This window comes from Podarcis erhardii (assembly GCF_964252035.2).
Source record: "Podarcis erhardii genome assembly, chromosome: 5".
Lineage (NCBI taxonomy): Eukaryota > Metazoa > Chordata > Lepidosauria > Squamata > Lacertidae > Podarcis > Podarcis erhardii.
The window spans coordinates 71,643,365-71,668,561 of NC_138509.1; the positions used below are offsets into that span (position 1 = coordinate 71,643,365).

General features: G+C 43.2%; 1 protein-coding gene across 1 annotated transcript in view; it reads right to left on the minus strand.

Annotated features, from left to right (window-relative positions):
- DOCK10 (dedicator of cytokinesis 10) overlaps window positions 1-20,778 on the minus strand; it is a 206,601-nt gene extending 185,823 nt beyond the window's left edge. The window contains exon 1 of the mRNA XM_081861455.1: window positions 20,749-20,778. The gene's annotated coding sequence lies outside the window, so the exon portion shown is untranslated. The remainder of the gene's footprint in view (window positions 1-20,748) is intronic.
- Window positions 20,779-25,197: the final 4,419 nt, after the last annotated feature.

The following is a 25,197-nucleotide window of genomic DNA, read 5'->3' on the forward strand; positions in this document are numbered from 1 at the left end:
AAAAAAAATACAGCTACAGAAAAAATGGTCCATTGGGATTAATTAAACTTTGATTTTTTTGCATCCAAGTTGTTCCCCTGAGGTTTGTGCTGCAACAACCAAAGCAGGATCATGCACTTCAAAAGATAGCAGGCATTCCTTCAATGACAATCATGTGAAGAGACAGGGCTGTATCTAACATAATCACTTTGGAAGCAGAACAAGTTCCATAAGCACTGATATTCCCCTCCCCTATTTAACCCCCTCTCACTGACCCCATCTTTTCTAGAGGGTTTGGGGAACCTCAAGAGCAGATCTGGGGAGTATATGGAGGAAGGGAGGAGAGGGAGGAGAAATTCCCTTAAAGTCACGGAAGTTGGCACACCCATGCAATGACTTAGTTGGAAGCCTTCTAAAGCCTTTACCAGATGTTCCAGTCATGTGTAAAACTAACTCATGAACAAGGACAAGCACATTGAACTTCTCCACCGACCCCATCACTTTCCCCATCATATTGAAAAAGTGGAGAGCAAACTTCTGAATCAGGGGACCTCCTGTACTCATGGAGGCATCCTGCACAATTTCTGATCTTCCAGGGTTGGCAATTGCATGGAAACCTCCATGAGTCCTGGATGAGCAGCTAAAAGAAATATGCATTCTGCAGTGCTTCCACCAGCACCTCCCCAGTACAGGCAAAAAAACTCTCCTTCCCTGATCTGTTGTCATACTGTGGCTGCTGGTGGGTTTGCTTAGTGAACCACCTCACTGGCCACAAATAGATTTTATCACAGCCCTATCTAATAATTCCACAAAATTATCTTTTTCTGCCACATTTTCATAGCACTGGGGATTTTGTGGGTGTAGATTTGTGAGCTTACCTTATTGCTGCAAGGTGGCCAAAGGTGGTATGCTTTTCTTTCCATCAAGCATTTCTCCAGTGTTCTGCAGCCTCCCCAATTGCCTGTTTGGAAAGGTCTGAAAGAGCTGCATGGGAGGAGTTGCCTCCTGTTGTCCTCCCCTGCGCTTTAATTGAGGAGCAGGCACCCGGGGAGGCTGCTCAGTGCAGACCACTGGTGAGATGATTTGCAGGTTGAAAGAAAATACACTCAGAAACACCCCTGGGCTTTAACTGGATAGCTGGCACCTGGGATGACTACAGAGTGCATTCCACTGGTGAGATGATTTGTAGGATTAAATAAAGGACATTCATAGACACCTCTTCGCCACCACAAAAGTACAGTAAGTGTAGCACCTCACTCACGAGAATTTCACCAACATTTTAACTCCCCTTAGATCATTTCCAATGAAAATTCATTTTCTCAGTTACTGATGTAGAATGGCAAAATAAAAAAATAAAAATAAAAATTTCAACACATTAGCTACTACCAATAGTGTGTTTAGCATGCAGCTGAACCAGTCACATAAAGAGAGCAAGTTTTGTTTTTAAGAACCAAAAGGGACATTCTGGAGGTGATGAAAGTGAAGAACTCTGCCCATGCCTCCCCTCCAGCAATTTCTCTCACTAACCAATTCTCTCCTGTAAACTAGCTATGACCACAGCTAGGCAAGAACCACTTGGGAACAGGGAAAGCAACGAGGATAGCAGAAGATGTTGATATACTTCTGTGTCACTGGGACACTTCTGTGCTGAAAACACAGAAAACTTCTGCTGTCACATACAGTTTATCTAAGGTTTAGAGTAGAGGCAGAACAATCTTTCAGCAACACCAATGTCCATGCATTTTAAGCCTGTTCTCACAAACTAGAATCTTATAATCAGCTATTTCCTTCCGATTCAATTCAATCATGCCTTCCAAATCCCTCCGGATTCCTTAATTTGTTTTCTAATCTATAAATAACCCCTCTTTGCATAAACAGCTGTTTGTGCCAGACCTCCAGCTCGTTCCCACTGTAATGGTGAAGCTTCCCACTCACCCCAGTGCCTTTGTAAGAACTAGAAATATTTGCAGACTGATTAACTCAAATGATCAGAGTTGCCAGGCTACGTGCCACAAAGTAATGACTGGACCTTACTAAAAGGTTCCTAAGGCAGCAGTTGCTGCGGAGGGGGCGGGATTGCTGCTGACCTACTGCCTCCCTCACCCCCACATTGCAGAGACTAAGGACTCAGGTACATTAGTAAAAAAACAACCCAGTGCTTTGAATGTGTTATAAACATGCAACACCAGATGGCGCTGGAGAGAAAAATATTTTTTGGAATATATTTTAAATAGCATTTTTTTCCTGACTTATTTATAGCGTCTCCCCATCCCCACCCCATGTGTAGATCCACCCTAAGGCTCCTTGCTAACTTAAAATACAGCTAGGTCACCCCCCCTTCAATGTGGATCAAAGCTGTTTTTGTGGGAAATGCATCAAAAAGGAGTACAGTACCTCTGATTACATACTTAATTCATTCAGGAGGTCTGTTCTTAACCTGAAACTGTTCTTAACCTGAAGCACCACTTTAGCTAATGAGGCCTCCTGCTGCCGTCGCACAATTTCTGTTCTCATCCTGAGAACTGAGGTACTATTTCTGGGTTAGTGGAGTCTGTAACCTGAAGTGTATGTAACCTGAGGTACCACTGTATTTGATAAGAGGATAGATATGGATTGCGGCTAATTTGTGTGTGCACCGCTTTTCAAACCAGCGGCAGGACGCATTAGATGCAGAGTAAACAAGAGAGTGTACATAGTCAAATTGTTTGGCTATATTGACAAGCATCAACGGCTTGGACATTTCAATCCAGTAATGTTAGGGCTTCCAGGACATCTCTTTTGCCATCCATTGCCCAAAGAGGAGAGGGAAAGAGGAGCTCCATAAACTGCTCGTGTCCCTGACACTAATATCTCCTGTGTGAAACAATGAAGGGAAGGGAAGGGCTGGAACATGAAATGATAAAGAGTATGGTCTGGAGATGGAGCAGACCCACAACACAGAATGCAGCTGAGGATGTTCTACCACATACACATTCAACTTAAATCTATTGTGGCTGTTTTCAAACCATGCTGGGCGATATCTAATTTTGTTTTAAATAACCCTGATTGCCAGTTCCCTTGCTCTGTAACATATTTTCAAAGTCCGTGCCAGTCCAATGTACAAGACAGAGTTTCCCAGGCAAACATATATGTTGCAGCAAAGATACAAGCTTTTGAAAATTCGTTTGTTTTCACAGCTGACAAGGCTCCATGAAGCAAAACAAATTGCTCAGTGGTGGAGCACATCATTTCCGTTGTAAAAGAACCCAGTTCAATCCCTCACCTCTTTACGAAGGACTGAGAAAGATTCCATCCTGAAACCCTGGAGAGATGCTGCCAAATCAGCACTGACAATATTGGGCTAGATATCTGATTCTGTTTAAGGCAGCTTCCCATGTTCCTCTCTTGACACCCTTATTCTTTAAGAGCAAAATAGTTAATTGACTCTCTTTGTGTGATAGATGTTTTAGTTTCTCTATATTTTTATGTTTGCTAATTATGGGACATAAAGATCGAACCTTCAACTTTTCGCATATTTATTGGCTTGAAAAAAACTTACCAAGGCATCTTTTATCAAAAAACATTTATGCAAAATATCACTTCTCCCCTGTACAATACACCAAAGTAATTAATCTCCCCCTCTGATTGCTATTCACAATATTTTCAAACTGAACAAATCTTTGTCGTGTGAATAGCCTCCTTTACCAGCTCTGGAACTGTTTGTGAATTTATGTATTCCTGCCTCCCTCTAGTGGCTAATTCGATGAATGGTTTTATAATACAAAACAACACACACACACACACACACACACACACACACGAGAGAGAGAGAGAGAGAGAGAGAGAGAGAGAGAGAGAGAGAGAGAGAATGTGCTGGACTATTCATTAGGAAACTTTGCTCATGTACAATCACCACTGTCTCATAAAGAAATAAAATCTATTTCAGTTCAGTTGACTTGTTTCATGTATAATTCCTTTTGACAATTAAAAGATGTAGCTTTCCATGCATGCATCCAAGTCATAACAATAATCCGTTCAACCTTTTTGGCAAAAACAACAGCAATCCACCTGTGATGTTTGCTATTGATTACTGCAATTATCTGGAGATTCCTTAATCATATTTTTCTGTTTAAATAAGGGTAAGCTTACATATGGATTTTTCTGATGGCCATAGCACTGAAAGAAGTTTTAATGAGTGAAAGTGGCCTTAGCTGATCAGTTACGATTCATGAATTTCAAACTACTTTGTCTTATCAGATACAGTATTTCCCCCCACCATTGAGGTCTTTCATATGTTCAGTTTTGTTCAGATGAAGCATCAAGTGAGGGCCATACATGTGAAAAATCATAGAATCATAGAATTGTAGATTTGGAAGGGACCCCAAGGGTCATTTAGTCCAACCCCCTGCAATGCAGGAATCTCAACTAAGGCATCCAGGACAGATGGCCATCCAACCTCTACTTCAAAACCTCCAAGGATGGAGAGCCCACCACCTCCCCAGGGACACCGTTCCATTGCTGAAATAACTAACAAACTACAACTCCCAGCATTCTTTGAAGAAACCTTCCATGAATCAGCACTAACATTCAAACACAGCTGTATAAAGTACTGGCTAGAAAATGTTGTGTATAGTCTACCCATGCTGCAGCTGTTGGTCTGAAATTGTGAATTCATGGTTGTTATCTAATTGCAATAAGAACTATTTGGGGGAAACCCACACCTTTCTCTTTGAAGAAAACAGATAGAGAGGAATTTTTCTCGTAATAACAGAACTCAGAGCCATTCGATTAAGCTGAATGCTGGAAAAAAAAATCACAGAATCACTGAATTCTAGAGTTAAAAGCGACCACAAGGATTATCTAGTCCAATCTCCTGCAATGCAGGAATCTTTCACCCAATGTGGGGCTCAAACCCACAACCCTGAGATTAAGGGCTCAGCTATAAAGGTAAAGGTACCCCTGACCATTAGGTCCAGTCGTGGACAACTCTGGGGTTGCGGTACTCATCTCACTTTATTGGCCGAGCGAGCCGGCGTACAGCTTCCGGGTCATGTGGCCAGCATGACTAAGCTGCTTTTGGCAAACCAGAGCAGCGCATGGAAATGCCGTTTACCTTCCCGCCAGAGTGGTACCTATTTATCTACTTGCACTTGACGTGTTTTCAAACTGCTAGGTGAGCAGGAGCTGGGACCGAACGACGGTAGCTCACCCCATTGCGGGGATTCAAACCGCCGACCTTCTGATTGGCAAGCCCGAGGCTTTGTGGTTTAGACCACAGCGCCACCCGAGTCCCTAGGGGCTCAGCTATACAGCTGCAAATAAAACATTTTAATTTTGTTTTAAGCGCAATATACAATGTGACACTAGATGGCGATGGCAAGCCTTATGGAAAATTCAACATTTTTTTTTTTTTTACAAATGGTTTTTATAAAGCATTTCAGAACGTTTTTTCTATGTGTGTAGATTCCACCTAAGAGTCTCATGCTGTACCAACTGAGCTATCCCACTTGAAAGAACATAATAAAACAATGGTGCTTACTCCCATAAAATATAGCAATTGTGACCAACTTGGATGGCTTTAAATGAGGAATGGGCAAATTCATGAAGGATAAGGCTACTAGTCAGGATGGCTGCTAGTCATGATGGCTCTGCTCTGTTCTGAATTACAGTTACTTGGAATTACAAGTTTGCAGGATGTTGTTGTACACAGGTCCTGCTCGCAGAGTCTTGGTTTTCGTCTTTTTTAGTAGTCCAAATCGCATTCTTTCCAATAAAACAGTCTCGCCTTCATACGCATCAGTCACCAAAAATAAAAAGGAAAGCCAAAGTGCTGACATTTAAACCTGAGGTCCTGACGTTCCTGCTATATTGTTATGGAGCTTTGGAAAATTTATCCTCTAGACTTCAGTGGCAGACACCAGATTGTGGGAACAAAAGCCTCAGCATCTGTCTGCTTGGCAAAGCGCCCAGTAGCTGCCTGAGTTGTTTTGGCTTTGGATCTGTGGCAGGTCCGTTTCATGATTAAGCTGCTGCTCTGGATCTTAAGTATCATAGCGAAGCTATTCACTTATAATAGAATAAATATAAGACCCTACCCCATTTTGAGGTAGTCCACGCATCGTATACAAACTGCTTACAGTCTGAGGCAAACTTGTGCCTGGCAGCTTCAGACTTTTTCTGTTTACTAGCAACTGCACACACATTTTTATACTTTTTGAACTTTCCTTTACCTTTCTTAGCTTGGTAACGATACTTAAATTCTGGATGTTCAGCTTTTCACTTGGTTAGTACTGTAGTCTCACAAGTCTAGGGCCTTTTAAGTAGAGCTCTTTCCCAGTCTGCACCTGTATTGGAATAGTTTCCCAGATGTTATTACAATGTTTTTGTTGTCTTGTCACCTGCTATTCGCCACCCTGGGCTGCTTTGGGAGAAAGGGCGGGATTTAAGTTTAATAAACTAACAAATGAAACAGAATAAGCCCTATGTGTTCAGTGGGATTTACTTCCAAGGAAACGTGCTGAAGAATAAAGGAAATTATTTGAAGAAACAAAGTTTGGGGGTGGGGGAGGGATGATTTCACAAAACCGTATCTCCTTGAATTACTGAGTAAATGTCATGAACTTTTGGCCAAATCACTATTTCTCACCAGCAGGTATAGGAGAGAAATTACATTCAGTTCATATTTAAAGATTTATCTACCAAAGCCACACTTTCCAAAAGAACTGAAAAAACAGCCAGTTTTCAAAATTTGCAGTTACCCAGTTCTCCAGCCAACAAATGTTTAAACAAATGCATATGTTAGGTTTAATAATAATAATAATAATAATTTTATTATTTAAGGTAAAGGTGAAAGTAAAGGACCCCTGGACGGTTAAGGTGACTATGGGGTTGCGGCCCTCATCTTGCTTTCAGGCCGAGGGACCCGGCGTTTGTCCAGAGACAGCTTTCTGGGTCATGTGGCCAGCATGACTAAACCACTTCTGGCACAATGGAACACTATGACAGAAGCCAGAGTGCATGGACATGCAGTTTACCTTCCCGCCTCAGTGGTACCTATTTATCTACTTGCACTGGTGTGCTTTTGAACTGCTAGGTTGGCAGGAGCTGGGATAGAGCAATGGGAGCTCACCCGGTAGCGGGGATTCGTACCGCTGACCGTCTGATCGGCAAGCCCAAGAGGCTCAGATGGGTTCCCCCATCCATTCTGGGCAGTTTACAGCATATATAAAAAGATAATAAAGCATCAAGCATTAAAAACTTCCCGATACAGGGCTGCCTTTCTCATTTGGAAACAGAATTGTTAGATCCTAAAACTAAGAATTTGTCAAGAATGTATAACTTGCTGTTGAAATGGAATACACAGGATGAAATGGTTAAATCGGTTATGATCAAATGGGCACAAGATGTTGGACATAATATTATGATGGCTGACTGGGAAAAGTTATGGACCAGAGCTTTAATTATATGGGCATTTGTAGGCAAGGTGATGTCTCTGCTTTTTAAGATGCTGTCTAGGTTTGTCATTGCTTTTCATTGTGTAAAATGTAATTTCTAATGAGGCTACTACAGTAAAGTGGGTTCCCCCCCCCCACCATTGGGTGGGGTGGGGTTCCAATACAGCCAAGGGTGAAAAAGGGACCCTAGGTACACCTCTGTCATCGCATCAACACTTTAATGATATTGTGTACCACTATATGAATTTAAATTGTAAGCTGATTTGAGAGCCCATCTGGGTTGAAAAGCAGGGTATGAACATATTGGAACAAAGAGTAGTAAATTAATGTATCCGAGAACAGCCTTTGTGCTTCCATCATGGCCAAGAACCTGGTGCTCTGAACTGCAACAATTGCCTTCTGCATCAAGGCCCTTCCTTTGTTTCACCTCAGGTAACACAATGAAAAGATTGCTGAATAGAATGCTGAATAGAATTCTGTAACAAGAAAGATGAGTGGAGTCATCTGAAAGTGTGGGAGAGAGGAACTGAAGAAAGCACCAAATCCAAAGCCATGCTAGGCTTATGGCAGCAGGGCAGAAGGTTTTTGTGTGTGTCCCAAAAGGAGGGGAAACAAGCACACCAGCTCCAGGTCTAGCTACCACCCTACCCATTCTGTGGACATCAGGGGAACCCTGTCCTACCCCAGAATGCCTCCTTTTGGTCTTCTGTGCTGTCGGCAGTGGAGGCGGGCCTGCTGTAGACACTTCTGTGGCTGCAAGGAAAATGCAGATCTTCTGCTCTGCCTGACAGGGGGAGATATGCTCTATCCCAGGGGTCAGCAAACTTTTTCAGCAGGGGGCCGGTCCACTGTCCCTCAGACCTTGTGGGGGGCTGGACTATATTGGGGGGGGGGGATGAATGAATTCCTATGGCCCACAAATAACCCAGAGATGCATTTTCAATAAAAGCACACATTCTACTCATGTAAAAACACCAGGCTGTCAGAATCTCTGTTCGACCGAGGTGATAAAGCTCATCTTCCGGAATTGCCCTCCAACGTGATTGACGACCTGAGCCTTTGATGAGGCTCCAGGCACATCCCCATTCAGCAGAAAATCAAAGCAGCACGCGGAAGTGATGAGATTTATGGCTACATCGATATGCTTTATTTCTTACTACACAGACAGAAAACACATCCTCTCTCTGTGAGAGCAGAGAGCAACTGAAACAAACAAAGGAACAGGAAACCAGTAACGTCACATCTGTCTCCCGTGAGACTTCCAACAGCCTGGAATGTCTCTGGAATGTAAACAGAGTCTTGTGACTCTAAGCAGCTGCACAGTGGCAAACAGAAACTAACACAGGCACGCCCCATAAATAACCCAGAGATGCATTTTAAATAAAAGCACACATTCTACTCATGTAAAAACACGCTGATTCCATCTGTCCGTGGGCTGGATTTAGAAGGCGATTGGGCCTGATCTGGCCCCCGGGCCTTAGTTTGCCTACCCATGCTCTATCCTGTTGTCCCATGGGATCACTTCCCAGAGATCTCAGGATTGCAGCCCAGATTGTTTAAAGGCATTCCATTGTATATGGTGCACTATTTGTCTTGACTTCTGCTGACTACAGAAGCTTTGTTCTCCCTGCAGCACTCTTGTCGTTTTGAAACTCTCATTTTACATTACATTTGAAAGTCTCATTTTGCATTAGCCTCAGAAGTAAAATCACTCACTGCTGAGCTGTTAATACATTCAACTTGCAGCAGCAGATGTTGACACCCCCTGCTTTTGTAATTATGAATTAAACAAATACCATATCCCAAGAATAAATCCCTGGGTTTGAGTAGTCCTGAAGTATGTGTGCATTCTGACCTCCTCTGGTGAAAATTCTGCTGCATAAATTAGTTCCTTACGATCCCAATCTCTGTAAGTGTTTGAGTTACCAATGCACTCTGTGAAATGAGTGAACTCTGTTCATTAAAATTAACGTGTCCAGAGGAGGGCAACCAAAATGGTCAAAGGCCTGGAAACGATGCCTTATGAGGAACGGCTAAGGGAGCTGGGCATGTTTAGCCTGGAGAAGAGGAGGTTAAGGGGGGATATGATAGCCATGTTCAAATATATAAAAGGATGTCACATAGAGGAGGGAGAAAGGTTGTTTTCTGCTGCTCCAGAGAAGCGGACACGGAGCAATGGATCCAAACTACAAGAAAGAAGATTCCACCTAAACATTAGGAAGAACTTCCTGACAGTAAGAGCTGTTCAACAGTAGAATTTGCTGCCAAGGAGTGTGGTGGAGTCTCCTTCTTTGGAGGTCTTTAAGCAGAGGCTTGACAACCATATGTCAGGAGTGCTCTGATGGTGTTTCCTGCTTGGCAGGGGGTTGGACTCGATGGCCCTTGTGGTCTCTTCCAACTCTATGATTCTATGATTCTACATACCCCCATCTTTTCAGGTGTGTGTGTGATGGGCATTCACATTCTTCCAATATAATTACTGCCCAAATAATATACCACTGATCTTGCTGTATACGTGTGGCTGTGGTTGTCATGTCAGCCTGCTCTCTTGCTACAATTATTTCACTCTGCGCCATGAGTTTTCAAAGCAACATCTGCATTAGCCTCAGAAGCAAAATCACTCACTGCTGAGCTGTTAATACATTCAACTTGCAGCAGCAGATGTTGACACCCCCTGCTTTTGTAATTATGAATTAAACAAATACCGTATCCCAAGAATAAATCCCTGGGTTTGGGTAGTCCTGAAGTATGTGTGCATTCTGACCTCCTCTGGTGAAAGTTCTGCTGCATAAATTACCGGTAGTTCCTTACGATCCCAATATCTGTAAGTGTTTGAGTTGCCAATGCACTCTGTGAAATGAGTGAACTCTGTTCATTTTAATTCAGCAACAGCGGGTGACAGATAGCCCTTAAACCATTTCCTGACAATATGTCCTGCTTGGTAATTTTTGCTTGACAGATTTAAATATGAATATGACCCTTAAGGGAGGTGGTGGGGGAGGGGGAGCTGATTGGTTAAAATGGTTCTGTTGACAGTGCCCACTAGGGCTTCTATGTTACTCTTAACTTTTCTACTCAATTTCAATCTATTTGCTAATGTAATAGAAGAGCTGGCATAAATCTGTAGGTTTGCCATCCTTGGCATTCAACACAACTGCAGATGACCCACATTTTAAGCACATGGCTTCCCCCAAAGAATTCTGGGAACTGTAGTTTGTTAAAGGTGCTGGGACTTGTAGCTGTCATAGTCTTATTGCTGAGCAATCACATGCAGAACTCAGTGGAAGGGGAGGCCAGCCAATTAGAAGAGTCTCTGAGGTATACTTGCCTGGAGGCAAAGTCAGCATCCAAAGTCAGGTCCAGCCCTAAGGTTGGACAAGCAACAATCCATGTGGTCAAATGGTCCAAGGCTCAGGGAATCTGATGATCATGGGGTCAAGGGTCAAGGTGAGCAGGAAGCAGCAAAGTGGAGCCAGGAACTGCAAGCATTGTTATCAGCATCTGACTGTAAGCTCTGCTTAAGAAGGCTGAAGCCAGCTGGTTCTCATCAGCATCTTCTCCTCTGACTACCTGAAGGTTGATCAGCTGCAGGTGGAGTCACTCTGCCTTCTCCCCCTTCAGGCTGCTTTTCAACAGGTGAAGCTGACTCCTGGCCCATGACACTAGCCCTGTGACTGATAAACTACAGTTCCAATGATTATTTGGGGGAATCCATGTTTTATGTGGATATGAGTGAAAAAACCAGAAAAACTGGCCAAGAAACTGAGGAAAGACTAGACACCCCCAGCACAATAGCACTGGAATGGGTTGTATGAGCAAGCTGCCTAAAGTTGTGGTTAATAGTGTGGAGGTGGGAAAAGATCTGATCCATGTGTGGGCAATTAACAAAAGTATTCGCTGAATACCTAGAATCAAAAAACACTGGGCTTTGCATACTCTCCAGCGAGAGAGAGACCTTAGCAGAGTTTAAAACTCTCTGAGTTAACAAGCAGTATAGCATGGAATATAGGTTCTTAAACCCTTTTGCATATCCCATTTTGTCTGCTTTAATGCTCTTGCCCCCCTTTCTCTACTCATCTAGCAATGAACAGACCACACCCTCTTAAGTAAGTTTAAAAGTTTTACTTACTAAATCCAAAGTTCTGATTCATGCATTGTTCCATGCAGCAGGAAGGAGAACACAGGTAAAATACTCTTGGGTACAAAATACAGAAAGATAGCTTGCCGCATGCAGTTTGGTCAATTATATGGTGCAAAGAGAATGTAAGGAACAGGAAGCAGCACAAGCTAAGTCTAGGAACAGAACTTTCTGGTCTTAACCCTTTCACGTACTACCTGTCACTCATGCATAGTTATGTTTGTCTGCAATTTCTGACAAATAGAGTGTAGGTCATAGTTTACTGTAGGCTCAGTCCGTGTAATCTCTGGGTGACACAGTAGAACTACAAGTTTCTGTTTCCCAGTTTACAAACTGATTCCTGAGTGATTCAAAGTATATTTGCCATAATTGTGCTTCCTGATTTCTAGACCATTGCAACAAGAATATATGTTCTAAACTAGGTTGCTAAACAGAAGATACTTGGGGGGCAGGGAGAGACTAAGAGTGGATGTCTGCATGAAAGGGCTGTGAGCTCATTTCTGGTACTAAATTCTCACCACACACTAATACCACAAAATAAAGAGCATAACAGCATAGATGGATAGAACGCAAGAGTCCATACATGTTATGATGGAAACGCAGGAGAGGAAAACTGGATCAGCTCAATACTTCTGAGACATGAAAACACTTATTGTAATTTGAAAGGGTAGGTTTGCATGGACCTCTCTGTGCCCCCCCCATCCCTTTCTCTTTATGAATAAATATCTGCCATTCTGCAACAGATCTGCAAAATCTCCTGCATCTTATTAGTTAAGTAATTTTCATTTAGTTTGAAGTGTTTAAGAGGTGCTTCCTTCTTCCTGTGACGCTAGCTGTGAAGTACACCTGATTGCTTGGCAATTAAAGGATGCATAATTTCATTTTCCTGCAAAGCAGAATTTAGGATGAAACAATCATTTCTGACCGGCTAGAACAAGCTCTATTCCTCCTAGCTGCATTGGTATTGTTTTTAAGATGCTTTTAAAAAGATGTTTTTTGTTGTTTTATTGCCTGCTATTTGCCACCCTGGGTTCCTTTGTGAGGAAGGACAGGATATAAATTCAATAAGCAAACAATCAGAAGGAAGTCCCATGAGTTCGGTAAGCCTTATATCCAAGAAAATATGCAGAAGATTAAGGAAATGATGCAAGAAAAACCCAGCTTTTCTTGAGCAATATCTCCTTCCACCACTGAGGGCAGTACAACACACCTGTCAATCACCTGACTACAATATGATGGCAGGTAACTGTCAGGTGGCCTGTCAAGGTGGGCCTTCCAGGGTGGGGCAGATAAAGATCTGGCCCAGTGGGCCAAAAGAGACCTCCTCTCCACACTGAAGCAACATTAGATCCTAAGTTAGTTGCACTTAATTTACTGCTTTTGAATTATGGTGTTGGAGAAGACTCTTGAGAGTCTGCAAGAAGATCTGCAAGCAGATCCTGAAGCTGAGGCTCCAATACTTTGGCCACCTCATGAGAAGAGAACACTCCCTGGAAAAGACCCTGATGTTGGGAAAGATTGAGGGCACAAGGAGAAGGGGACGACAGAGGATGAGATGGTTGGACAGTGTTCTCGAAGCTACAAGCATGAGCCTGACCAAACTGCGGGAGGCAGTGGAAGACAGGAGTGCCTGGTGTGCTCTGGTCCATGGAGTCACGAAGAGTCGGACACGACTAAACGACTAAACAACAACAACAACAATTTACACTGAAATCATTGGGACTTAATTTCAATCACAACTAACTCACCCCACTGATTTCAACCAACACAATCTGTCTTCAGCTCAGAGACTTTGAACTCTTTCATAACTATTGTGTTTCAGAAAATGCTGGTGAATGGAAACCTGCTTTTAAATGTGTGATTCTTTGATATATCAGTAGGTTGCAGTAGAGAGCTAAATTCGGGTGGAAACAACTATTAATAAAATGAGAGTGCACAACCATTGATGGTTCTTTGACAAACTGCGTACAGAAAGTCAGTCCAAAAGCAAATATGTAACCCCAGATCCTTCCATATCACAGCGAATGTGTTTTAAATGTCAAAGGATACACATATGCCTCATAGGAATACATACATACCTTATGATATTATAGGAGAATATGAAAGTTCCCAGAATTACATTTAGAGGTTTTGTCCGATTTTGGCCAAAATCCATTACACAATTACCTGGGAGTAAGTTGCATTGAACTCAACAATGCTAACAACTGAGTAGAGATCATAGAATTATAGAACTGTAGAACTATAAATAAATAAATAAAATTTATACCCCACCCTCCCCGGCCAGAGCCAGGCTCAGGGCGGCTAACACCAGAAAAATTGCAGTAAAAACATAATAGGGGAAAAAACACCAATTTAAAATACAGGTTAAAATGCAATTTAAAATGCAGCCTCATTTTATAAGTAGCCCATAGATCAAAACCATAAGGGGAGGGAAACATAAGGGTCAGACTGAGTCCAAACCAAAGGCCAGGTGGAACAGCTCTGTCTTGCAGGCCCTGCAGAAAGATGTCAAGTCCCGCAGGGCCCTAGTCTCTTGTGACAGAGTGTTCCACCAAGTCAGGGCCAGTACTGAAAAGGCCCTGGCCCTAGTTGAGACCAATCTAACCACCTTGCAAGTTGGGACCTCCAAAATGTTGTCATTTATGGACCTTAATGTCCTCCGTGGGGCATACCAGGAGAGGCGGTTCCATAGGTATGTGGGTCCTAGGCCGCATAGGGCTTTAAAGGTCAAAACCAGCACCTTAAACCTGACCCTGTACTCCACCAGGAGCCAGTGCAGGAATCTCAAGCATCCAGGACAGATGGCCAACAAACCTCTGCTTCCACCTTGCGATGGAGTCCATTCCACTGTCCAACAGCTCTTACTGTACAGAAAGATGTACAGGATGATGATAAAAATGGTTCTAAGACAGGACTCACACTGTCAGGTGCATACACAAGTAGCTAGCTGTGTAGTGGAAGCTTGCTTGCTTGACAAACACAAATAGCCTGAAACTGTAATTGCTGAATTCAGCCAATTTAGGAGACAAGGATGAAAAAAGGAAGAAAGGAGACATAGTCATCTGTGGAAGTTCTCCCCCCCCCCATACAAAATATTGAGTGGTACAAAGAAAAAGCAAAAATTGGCAGCAAAAACCTAATTATTACTTTGATAATGAAGCTTGTTTTCTTCATTGATGATATATTGGCATGCAGAAGTAAAAAAAAAGGGAGGAAGAAGACGCAATATCCCATTTAGTCAAAGCTTCTAATAGCTTTTAGCGAGGTCTCTGATCCCTACAATTGTTCCTTTCCTCTAATTTGGTTGTACGCAGTAACTTCACAGCTGCGCCTTGGCAATAAACTGCGCATCTATAGGTTCCTATATTTAGATTGCATAGACATGCGTTAACAGTGACAAAGACAGAAAAGAGCGCTGCTTAGCCCCTAGTGAAACTGTACAAAAGAGCTAATGAAGCTTACTCTAATAGGCTTTGCAGAGTGACCAGCTGTACAACTTCATTTGTATTCCACTACAGGGACGCTCACTGTTGAGGAGAAACTCCAAACAAAGTATCAAGTGATTCTTCTTTCAGAGTAGACATATGAGTGCTTGTCACCGATTCCTTCCGGTGGTATGTACACAAGGCTGTCCAATTAAATGTGTCTCTTCAAACAAAACAAAACAAAACAAATCAAGCACTTCTAAAACAAAACGAAACAAACATATGTTGCTTTATAAATAGCCAGGTTTTAAGTGGCGGCAAACTCTCTGCGCTGTAGCCAGCGTTCTCCTAACGCAAGCGCAAGGGTCCTTGTGGTAGCAAATGGGTTTGTTTAAATGTTCAATTTAAAACGGAAGCAGAAGTTTCTGAACTCTCTGCAGCTTCACTGGAAGGGGAAAGGGGAGGGCAAAGGGGCGGAGCCAAAAGGTCAATGTTGCTCCTCCCTGTAACACCAAACCATGGTTTAGCATTGCATAGAACGGTATTCTGGTTCCTCTTCTCACAAATCACTGCTTTGACCATGAGAAAGAGTATAGAATACCACTTTGTTGTAGTTCCCAACCTGATTTCCACATCCATATTTTTTTTCTGCTTGCTACTTTTCTTTGCTTTCCAGGCTTTCTGCCAGCTTCCATCAATGTCTTATGTTGAACTCCCCAAAACGCTTTCACAACAAATGTTGGCACTTTATTTAACATTTTGTTAGATACATGTGATAGATCCTTATGAGAACACAGGAATGACCTGATATTACTCCAAAGGGCTCTTTTGGAGAGTGTGTGTGTGTGTGTGTGTGTGTGTGTGTGTGAAAAAATACTTTTCAGCCAAAAAGGTTTCCAGGGGGCTTACATTTGATCAGTTAAAACAACGCAATCCCTGCCCTCAGGTTTGCAACCCAAAAAACCACAGCGCAACACGCAACACAGGTAAAAGGGACAGGGAATGTAGAGGGAGTTGGAAATCAAACTCAGGCACAAATTCTTAAACAGTTATTCCTATAATGACCAGCTGGCATAGTTCAGGGCAGGGGCACCAACTCCTAGGAACTGAACCCATTTGAGTCCCCTCAATATATGTTAAAGATAAAGGTAAAGGGACCCCTGACCATTAGGTCCAGTTGTGGCCGACTCTGGGGTTGCAGCACTCATCTCGCTCTATAGGCCAAGGGAGCCAGTGTTTGTCCACAGACAGCTTCCGGGTCATGTGGCCAGCATGACTAAGCATGACATGGCAAACCAGAGCAGCGCACAGAAACGCTGTTTACCTTCCCACCGGAGCAGTACCTATTTATCTACTTGCACTTTGACGTGCTTTCGAACTGCTAGGTTAGCAGGAGCAGGGACCGAGCAACGGGATCTCACCCCGTCATGGGGATTCGAACCGCCGACCTTCTGATTGGCAAGTCCTAGGCTCTATGGTTTAACCCCCAGTGCCACCCAGGTCCCAATATTTGTTAGTTGGGGCAATTTCAACCAGGGGAGGAGGGAGACAGAGGGGAGGGACATTGTCCAGAGCTTCGTCATTTACTTTCAAGTTTCTTTTCTGCTATTCCTTCTTCCTTATTCCCCGCACATTTGCCTGTCCATTTGATAACCAGTGCAAAGTTATGCTGCAGGGGATATAGAATTATAGCAGTTCCTCAGTGGTTTTGTGAATGTCACACAGACAGTGGTTACAGATTTTTCCCATCAATATGATTGTATAGAGTCATGCCTTAGCATGGGAACAAGGGAATAGCCCTGGATCCTTTTGCCAGATGCCATGAAGCATCATGGACTCAGAGTGGTGGAGAACAGGATTGGCCTATAAGGCAAAATTTACTGAATTTTCTGCTGACTTGATGCACACGATAAACTTCATCATTGCTTACTGGACTGAACTTGATTGACAAGTGAAAACAGAAGACTGCCAGCAGCAGAAAATTCAACACAATGCCCGCTTCACCAATTGACTGGTCTAGCTTGTTCTTTTAAGAAGTAAACTGTGGCGTGAGTTAGACTCTAAATCATATAGCTTTTCCCAATACCACAGCACCACGGTCTGGGTTGGTGCTGGAGCTACCATAATGATATAAACAGCTTGCAACTTAACACAATGCAGCTGCTTAAGAAATGGCTTTTGCCTGTGGTTTTGCTTCCAGTAAACTACATATTAAGCAGGCTAAAGTAATAATATAATCCGTGTGATCATTAATTCCTTAATGAAATGGCTATTTTTGGATTCAAATAAATATCTGGGTCTTGCTGTGTGGAACATAGAGAATGCCACCCTCTATTTGTTTTAATTAAACCCACTTACTAAATAGCACCCCACCCCACTAAAGAAACATTTCTGAATGTAATTCTGTAGCTTAATTCAGTTCATTAATTTTTCTCGGTGAGCTTCATACATCAGAAAAGCAAAAAAAAACAACTGGCAATTTTTATTCTTTGTAAACTCACTCTAGAGCTAACTGGGCCAACAGGAAGTTATACAACGACACAAGCAAGTCAGGGAATATAGCTGTGATTTTTCTCTATATATTTGCCATACTTTCATCATCATCATCATAATCTTTATTAGCTTTTGGACCTTCGTGCAAAAAGTAGCAAACCTACCCACTGAGTGACATGATACAGTGCACTTTTTCCCCAACAGAGGGCTGAGTGTTCCTCCAAGCTTCTCCCTCTGGTTTTTGGGCCTCTTCCCAGGCCATGCCTGCTCACCATCTCTGCTTCCCATTCTCCCTGTTGGCTGCGGAAGGCTAGTTTGAATAAATCGACCATTAAACTCAGCATCCAAATACTCAGTCATCCAAGTGGGGGTCACCCCCTGAAACATATGCAATAGAAAACAAATTTAATTTGGGTTGGCAAAACTCTGGGCTAGGTGACGCACCAATGTCATTCTTGCTATGGCCTGTAGTGGGGTTACAAAACTTCCATTTTGAAGAAGAGTTTGGATTTGATATCCTGCTTTATCACTACCCGAAGAAGTCTCAAAGCGGCTAACAATCTCCTTTCCCTTCCTCCCCCACAACAAACACTCTGTGAGGTGAGTGGGGCTGAGAGACTTCAGAGAAGAGTGAATAGCCCAAGCTCACCCAGCAGCTGCATGTGGAGGAGCGGGGAATTGAACCCGGTTCACCTGATTATGAGTCCACTGCTTTTAACCACTACACCACACTGGCTTTTGGTAGAATATGCCTAAGGATTAAGAGTACCTAAACAATTAGGCAACTGTGCTTATTAGGGGTGGATGAATCTGTCGGTTTTGGTTTCTCTCAGCTTCTCATTTTTCCAATCTAAAGTTTAGTTCTTCACCTGTTGACACCTGCTTGCTATTCTTTTTAAAGTCCACATGAAATATTATGAGCACTTTGGTTCAAATTTATTTTGATTTTGGCATGCCATTTTGCCTAATATATACTGTGAAGATTCCTTTTGTTTTCTTGTGAGTCCCAAGTACCTTCAGAGCCCCAGTATGCCTGCCTTGTTCAGAGACATCAGGTGAGCCTCACTCCCTTTCCAGGTTAGGGCTCTTTCAGGTATAGGCAAACTCTTAGGTTTGCCTATTCATTCTCCTACCACTTAACCTGTCACAGGAAGATGCTGTGTCTGAAGAAATATATCAGAGCAGATGGTCTTGAGGAAACTGCATGCTCTGCATTGGAAACACAATTGCTGCATGTACACCACAGTTTCCTACCACACACTTGTAAAGTATGGAAAGCAAATACCTGTGTATATGTGTATTACTGTTTTCAGTCCTTTAGCCCAAGGCAAGATATGATGGAAATCGGGGTGAATCTGTCAGTTTCAGTTTCTCTCACTTCCCTGTTTACCCAATCTTAAATTCAGATCAGTTTGCAATTTTGGGAAGCATATGTGAAAATCCATCAGAATTTTAGTGCAAATTTTTCCCATATGCATGTTTTCTATGATATTTTGCCTAATACACATATTTTTCCAAAGCAATTTCACCTGATGCATTTGTGTATGCAATTCTCACTGATATTTGCATTTGCATGCACAGCTTACTATAGTATATGCATTTTATACATATTGCTTTCTTGGGGAACAGCATTGCAACATTCAGAGAAGTTTAAGGATGGCTATATTTACAGGATGTTTTGGAAGAAGAAGAAGCGTTTGGATTTGATATCCCGCCTTTCACTCCCTTCAAGGAGTGTCAAAGCGGCTAACATTCTCTTTCCCTTCCTCCCCCACAACAAACACTCTGTGAGGCGAGTGAGGCTGAGAGACTTCAGAGAAGTGTGACTAGTCCAAGGTCACCCAGCAGCTGCATGTGGAGGAGCGGAGACGTGAACCCGGTTCCCCAGATTACGAGACTACTGCTCTTAACCACTACACCACACTGGCTCTCGAAATAATAGTAATAATAATAATAATAATAATAATAATAATAATAATAATAATAATTTATTATTTATACCCCGCCCTTCTGGCTGGGCCTCCCCAGCCACTCTGGGCGGCTTCCATAAAAACCAAAAATACAGTAAAATATCACATGTTAAAAACTTCCCTGAACAGGGCTGCCTTAAGATGTCTTCTGAATGTCAGGTAGTTGTTTATTGCTTTGACATCTGCTGGAAGGGCGTTCCACAGGGCGGGGGCCACTACCGAGAAGGCCCTCTGCCTGGTTCCCTGTAGCTTTGCTTCTCGCAATGAGGGAACCGCCAGAAGGCCCTCGGAGCTGGACCTCAGTATCCGGGCAGAATGATGGGGGTGGAGACGCTCCTTCAGGTATACTGGACCGAGGCTGTTTAGGGCTTTAAAGGTCAGCACCAACACTTTGAATTGTGCTCGGAAACATACTGGGAGCCAATGTAGGTCTTTCAAGACCGGTGTTATATGGTCTCGGCGGCCGCTCCCAGTCACCAGTCTAGCTGCCGCATTCTGGATTAGTTGTAGTTTCCGAGTCACCTTCAAAGGTAGCCCCACGTAGAGCGCATTGCAGTAGTCCAAGCGGGAGATAACCAGAGCATGCACCACTCTGGTGAGACAGTCCGCAGGCAGATAGGGTCTCAGCTTACGTACCAGATGGAGCTGGTAAACAGCTGCCCTGGACACAGATTTGACCTGTGCTTCCATGGACAGCTGTGAGTCCAAAATGACTCCCAGGCTGCGCACCTGGTCCTTCAGGGGTACAGTTACCCCATTCAGGACCAGGGAATCCTCCACACCTGCCCGCCTCCTGTCCCCCAAAAACAGTACTTCTGTCTTGTCAGGATTCAACCTCAATCCGTTAGCCGCCATCCATCCTCCAACCGCCTCCAGGCACTCACACAGGACCTTCACTGCCTTCACTGGTTCTGATTTAAAAGAGAGGTAGAGCTGGGTATCATCCGCATACTGATGAACACCCAGCCCAAACCTCCTGATGATCTCTCCCAGCGGCTGCATGTAAATGTTGAAAAGCATGGGGGAGAGGACAGAACCCTGAGGCACCCCACAAGTGAGAGCCCAGGGGTCTGAACACTCATCCCCCACCACCACTTTCTGAACACGGCCCAGGAGGAAGGAGCGGAACCACTGTATGACAGTGCCCCCAGTGAATCAGGTAGTTTCAAGCTTTAAATGCAAACTGAATGAATTCCACCCAGCACCTCTAATTTAGGATGAAGAGAAATAGAGAACAAGCTCTCTCTCTCTCACACACACACACCACACACCTTCAGGCTCCAAACCATTGAACCAGATAAGTGACCCACCTTTCTGATCAAGAAATGGGGCAATTGAAGCACTGACCATCTCCAGCTTCATGAAATTGGAGTGCACTGGGGAAGACTGAGAGAAAGAGACGGCAAGAGGAGGACAACATTTCATCCCTTTGCCCTGCTTTTCTTCTCCTTCCCTTTCAAATGACATTTTGCCTGTAACTATTTTCGTTATCGCTGTAACTGGAAAGCCTCCTTGCCATGCTTTCCCTTGGCACGGAGCTTTTAAAATAATCTAATTGTCTGAAAGCACACAATGAACCTTCCCCACACTCAGCCCAGTCACTTTTGGCATTCTGCCAGACTCAGTCAATAAAACTGAGAGGCAGACAAATGTGATGAAACCAAAGCGTCTTTCCATTTCCACCAATACAGGTAGACATCAAGGTGGTTTTCAAGAATCATGATTAAAAAAACCTAAAAACTGAGGGAATACACCCAACTGTTTTTGTTACTATTTCACATTTCAAGTCAACAGGTTTGCCTGGCTTCTACAATACACTCTCCAAAAGACATTAGTTATGGGCAGATTTATTTTGAATAAATATGTATGATATGGGAAGGTATTCAATGGTGTAATTGTATATTTTTGCATAACATTTATTGCATGCCCTTTTTGTATGCTTATTAACAAAGCAGATGCATTTAATGGTTGAGATCCGTGTCTATATTTAGATGTGCAAACCTAAGTAGTGAATGCGGTTGTGCTAAAAGTTTTAGCTTAGTTAAGTCTGTGGCCACAGACTAGACCTTCTTAACTGATGCGAAACAGGCAGCAGATGATCTGGTTCTTTCAGTAGAAATGTCTCTATATTAATGATGATAAATTATAATGGATTAATAGAGCCTCCTCAGAGGTAAAAATGTCCAACTACCGTATTGGCCCGAATATAAGCCACACCTTTAAAATTGGAGGGGCAAATATATATATATATATACCTGAATATAAGCTGCTCCATTCCTCGCTGTTCCTAGCTGCATACTGGGGGGGGGGGGGGGAGCCACACTGTGTTGCCAGTGGCTTTTCCCCTTCCTTCCTCCCTCTCTCCCTTCTTGGCCTTGGGGGAGAGAACAGGGGACTACGGACAGGGCGGGTGCGCTGTTTGCCCCACACTCTTGGCTGCATACTGTAAGGTCGTGAATATAAGCTGCACTTTAACTTTTCACGGTTGGAATTGGGGGGAAAAGTGAGGCTTATATTCAGGCCAATACAGTAGTTTATTTTCTCTGCTTCATATGATCACCCTAGCGCTGGATGTTCTTTAGCTCAGTCAAGTTCTGATGTAATCAGTGAGAGCTACCTCCCCTGACCTGAGTCCCCAGATGTTGTAGGTCTACAGCTACCATCATTCTTGACCATTGGCCACACTGGTTTGGAGTGATAGGGACTGGAATCCAACAATAACTGGGGAAATAATCGTCAGGGAAGGCTGAGCTAGAGAGACAACTGGGCACAACCCCAGAAAGCCAGCACTTCCCATTGCCACCAATATGACTCTGGACTGTGTAACCTTGGAAAGGTGATTGGCTGCATTTTGAAAACGAGGCATGATGTCTAAGCAGCATTGAAAGTTTAGAGCACACAGTTTGCATGGATTTAGAGTACAAGCTGGTTTTCTTCCCTTTCCCCTGGTGTTTCTTACTGGAGATCATGAACGGAACTCTCCACTGGAGTCTGGAAGCCGCCATCCAGTTATACCAACAATTATTGTGAGTGGAGCAACTTATGTCACATATCTATAAAAAGGGCACTCCCTATGGGAGAGTGGAGCTACCCCACAAATTCATTTAAATCTCAAGTAGGAAAAAAGAAAGAAAGAAAGAAAGAAAGAAAGAAAGAAAGAAAGAAAGAAAGAAAGAAAGAAACTTGCAAAAGGATATTTGAAAACAGAAAGCCTAAAGATGTTCTAAGATGTTTGAATTTTGACTAAGGGACCTTTCGGCTAAGTGCTTGTCCTGCTGGGAACAATTCAGGCTTAATATGATTCCCTCTTCCCATACTGGTATTGAAGTGTTTTACAAGAAGTTAGCATGAGACACAGCGAGTAGCAAAAATGGAAGATTGGCAGCTAATGTATTTTGAAATAGATTCTAATGGAGAGGTACAGACTTGGAAGAAGCGTACAGAGAGCAAGAGGCACAATCTCTGTGTGTCCCCCATCTGTTAGAACACTTGGTGCTTGGTTAAATTTTGGCCCAAAGGACATTGAAGGAGATGCATGTGGCTTTGATTCAACGTGCTGACTTAGTTGCTAAGCAACTGATTTCCCATGTTTGGAAATTCTGCTCTCCGTTTGACACCTGATTGAGCAGGGTTCCTGTCACTGTGTTGGAAGCCCTATGCACAAGTCAGACAGCCCCCTCTAGGCTAACGCCAGTCATTCATTGGCCAAGAAGTGCACCTGGCATGTGCAGCATCACTGAGGAAGTGGACCTCAGTTCTCATGTTCCTGCTTGCGTCTTTGCATGTTCAGACCTGAAGAAGGCTAAGATGTGCAATACAAGGAGAGATGGCTTTTTTTTTTTAAGATCAGAAATTTATGGCTGCCTGCAAAGGGCTCCTCTCTGGAACATTCAATATTTTGGGCCATTCTGCTGTCCCCTAATCTCTAGTCTGTTTATCTCATACATTCTTGCTTGGTTGAAATGTTAACTTTCTGACAGCTTGCAATATGTTGCCGTCGGTCTTCATATATCCAACGTACCTCTGGGCTGTTTTAGACATCATCGGGAAATCAATCTGGAATTCCACTTAATTTCATTTCCCCTCCTCTCATTGTCTGGTGTCACTCAAGTGCAATGCGTATGATGCTGCATGTAGCAAACAAAAATAAGAAGATGCATGAGACGTAGGTGTTTTTCCATACCACCCCCCTCAGTCTAGACTTCACGAAAGCTCTCTCAGTGCTCTCTGACTCTTGGTGTGACATGTGGGCTTTGATGTCTTTGAACCTCCTGTAGTTAAATGACAGGCAGTCTGAATTATTATTTATCAGTTCCCTGCAGCAAACAACTGCATTTTCATATTTGACAATAGTAGTTGGGGGAGGGAGGAATCACTCTATTCAGCACTATTCTATTTTTTTTCTTTTTAAAAATAATAATATTTATGAAGTTTTCCATTTTAACAATCCAAATTAAGCCGCATTAAAAACATTCCAAATTATACTACGATCAAATAGTCCAAATTTTATGCCAAATTATAAGTCTTTGGGTGACTTCCCATGCTCTGGAGGTTGAGGAGCGATGATCTCACATAGTGTTGCATTCATTATTTAGTTCAGGTAATGCCAATAAAACATTCCAATGTTGATCCTTCATTTGTTTTTAACAGCCTCTGAAATCATCTAACAAAACTCAAGTCCTATGAAGTTCTGTGTGAAAGGTTTCTTGATGCAAGAAGCTTCCAGGGACGCGGACTTATAAAAAATATTGGGGGGGCCCGGGAAAGCTCATGAATAATAAATAAGCTCATGAATATGCAAATAAAGTGGCGCCGCCTCCTCGTGAGCGAATAGGGGAGAGCGTGCTGCGCCTATTAATCAGCTCCAAAGGAAATTGGGTGGAGCTTTTGCTCGGGAGGGAGGGCAGGAGGCATGCAGCCCGCCCCTCCCTGTGCATTTTGGGCTGGGGGAGGGGCGGCGATGGCGCTCTGCTGGAGGGGCGCCGGAGATTATTGGGGGGGCGGAGCCCCCCCAAACGAATTTTTGAGGGGGCTCGGGCCCCCTCAAGCCCCATGGAGTCGGCGCCTATGGAAGCTTCAAATTTCATTTGAGTTGTCCTGCAAGAAGGTTTCAGCAAGTCCCTCAACGTATTTTATTTTGGATTTACCTTTATTAAACAAAGCCTGCTTGAAAAGGTAACCACTGCACTTTCCTTTGATGCATACAGATTTAGGTAACCCCTGACTCCCCCCCTCAAAAAACCCCCTCACCCTTATATTCCACCACAGATTACACAGCTTTGTTTCTAGAAGCCAATGTACTGCAACCAGGCTTTCTCAATAGAAATATAGTGAAGTGGGGAGAATTATGCTGCTTAGCCAGAGAACTTCATGATTTCCTCCTTTCCTTATAAATCTGGCCCTGTATTTCATCCAGAAAACAGGATGGATAATGCTTAAAGCAACCAGTTAAGAATCCTCCCAGTCAAAACAATAACACAGCTTAACAAAAACCACAGTTTTTCTAACCACATAAACCTAGGGCCAGGATGGTTAAAACAACAACAACATAACAATAACTAAAAGCCGGACAAAAAGAAAAGAAAACCTCTCTGGGGAAGGATTTGCAAAAGACAGGATGCCACCACAGAAAAGACCCTACCTCTGGTCACCAGCCATGTTTGTTGGGGGTGGGGTAAAGCAGAGAGTAATGTCATCGTGTCTTTTTTTGTGGTTCTCCACCCTGCCAGCAGTCGCCAATCTGATTCAGTTTGTTGGAG